Source organism: Macrobrachium rosenbergii, chromosome 57 (assembly GCF_040412425.1).
Source record: "Macrobrachium rosenbergii isolate ZJJX-2024 chromosome 57, ASM4041242v1, whole genome shotgun sequence".
NCBI classification, from domain to species: Eukaryota; Metazoa; Arthropoda; class Malacostraca; order Decapoda; family Palaemonidae; genus Macrobrachium; species Macrobrachium rosenbergii.
In genome coordinates, this window is record NC_089797.1 from 9,510,201 (window position 1) to 9,512,894 (window position 2,694).

A 2,694-nucleotide genomic window follows, 5' to 3' on the forward strand; every position below is an offset into this window, starting at 1 on the left:
AGTTTCCCCCATTCTCCTATTATCATAATGTTAATTTTACTTCATTTACCCTCACTAAGTTGATTATCCTTTTAATATTTTTTTTTTATATAGGCCTTCAAAAATCGCTGGTCAAAGAATGTGATCGTCTAAGAAAAAACAAAAACAACTGTAGTTTTATCTTATGATGCTTTTAGATTAGAACTAATGCTGTCTTTGTTATCATCAGTAGTACTCCAACCATTCACAATAAGGTAGAGAGTAAAACGTAAGAGATGAAACACCGAAATACTTTTGTCAAAAAGATGCAAAATTTTGCAACGAAACTGAAAAGACCCTTGAGGTTCTTAAACGGATTCTGACCTGTTGTGTGTGTGTGCATATATAGTGTATATATATATATATATATATATATATATATATATATATATATATATATATATATATATATATATATATATATATATATATATATATATATATAAATATATATATATATATATATATATATATATATATATATATATATATATATATATATATAAAAAATATATATATATATATATATATATATATATATATATATATATATATAAATATATATATATATATATATATATATATATATATATATACATATATATATATATATATATATATATATATATATATATATATATATATATATATATATCACAAAATCCACGTAAGAAGGTGAGTGAAAACCTGGACTTTGAACAAGTACTTTCACTGTTTATTCTACATTTTCAAGTTCACTCTGAATACAAAAGAAGTGGCAGAGCCTTCTATATATAAAGCTCCGTCAACTTCTTTTGTATTCAGTGTGACACTGAAAATGTAGAACAAACTGAAAGTACTTGTTCAAAGTCCAGGTTTTCACTCACCTTCTTACGTGAATTTGGTGATATTTTCAACACGTGTTCCTTGGTGCTGTACGGATATATATATATATATATATATATATATATATATATATATATATATATATATATATATATATATATATATATATATATATATATATATATATATATATATACTGTATCACTGACATAGCATGATTTATTTCCGTATAGCAATGCAGATCTTAGTTGAAGGAATTTTAGTCTTACTTTCTTACGCAAATTAACTTCCAAAATTTTTTCAGCCTACCAATTGTCAGATTTAGCCCCCAATCCCGGCATATGGAAATTCTTACGATGCGTCCATGCTAGTGTTAAACATACGTCGTCAACTTATCGCATAAATATCACAAGCAGGTTGAAAACAAGTTGACGACAATATAAAGAACGAATCTTTGTATAATGCTTGATAAACTCTTGTGAAGCACTGATTAGCACTACCGATAAGTCGTTGACTTGCTTCCAGCCTGTTTATGAAGAGTGTACGGTAAGTTACCGACTTGTGGACGTACCCTGAGCATTCTCTCTCTCTCTCTCTCTCTCTCTCTCTCTCTCTCTCTCTCTCTCTCTCTCTCTCTCTCTACTTACACCAGGGCCCACAAGAGATTGCTTTCCATCTGCCTCTCAACATAAAACAAATACGTAAATCTAACCATTCGCAATCTGGTAGCGCAGGAGCAGAAAAATAGCGCCTGAGTAGCGCAATGTCCGTGAAAATAGCCGTTGTTCTTCAAGTTCATTGGAAAGCATTTGTTTGCTCGTAGCTCATTTGGGTTTTTGGGGGAGAAAAAAAGGGAAAGTTTAATTCCTGCTTCTGGGGAATCTCTCTCGTAATTAAATTCACAGACCTTTCAGAAAATGGGTAGTTTATTTTTTGCTGGGAAATTTAATGCTTAGGAATTTGGTAACGTTAAAGCAAGTTTTAATTTTCCTATAAACAAGGATTCAGCTGAAAATATGCCTCTAAATATGACGAAAAAACTTAAAAATATTGAAGATTTTAAAGTTTTATTTAGAAGCGTATTTGAGAATGAAATTAGATTAGCTGAATCTTTGTATATAAGGAATTTAGTAATTTGTACATTTTTTTTTTTCACTTCCTAACGGAAAAATCACTGTGGCAACTAATGAACTATTTATGAACCGTTAGCTTTACATATGTACTGAATTTATTTTTATTATATTTTTTAACCTCTTAATTATTTTGGTACATATTTTCCTGCGAATAAACCATATATCTTCGATCAGACCGTTTGAATATGTACAAATATTTATGAAAGACACGTGGAACCAAAACGAACCTTTAGATTCTCACATTAACAGTTGATTTATTGGGTCGTTGACCATATCATAACAAAAACCGAACCTAAACATACAGATATTCCCGCTAAGGTAAACAGGCAGTATCAGTAAGCCAGGTGAATCTGCCTTTAGGCAAGGGCCTGTGCTTTCATAAGGTTAACCTTAATCTAAAGTAATCCCCCTCCTCCCCTACTGATGGACGCACTTAAATTCATACCTTCCTCCTGGAAAGGTATAATTGCGATGGGGTACAGGTATATGGAGCGTGAGGTTATTAATATATATTTGAAAATAAGTCCTGGAAAGGTATAATTATGGTAAGGTACAGGTATAATAGGGGGTGAGGATAATATAAATTTGAAAATAAGTCCTGGGAAATGTATAATTGTGATGACGTACAGTGTATAAGGCGTGAGAATGATACAAATTTAAAAATAAATCTTGGTAAGATATAGTAATAGTGATAAGGTATAGGCATATAGGGCGTAAG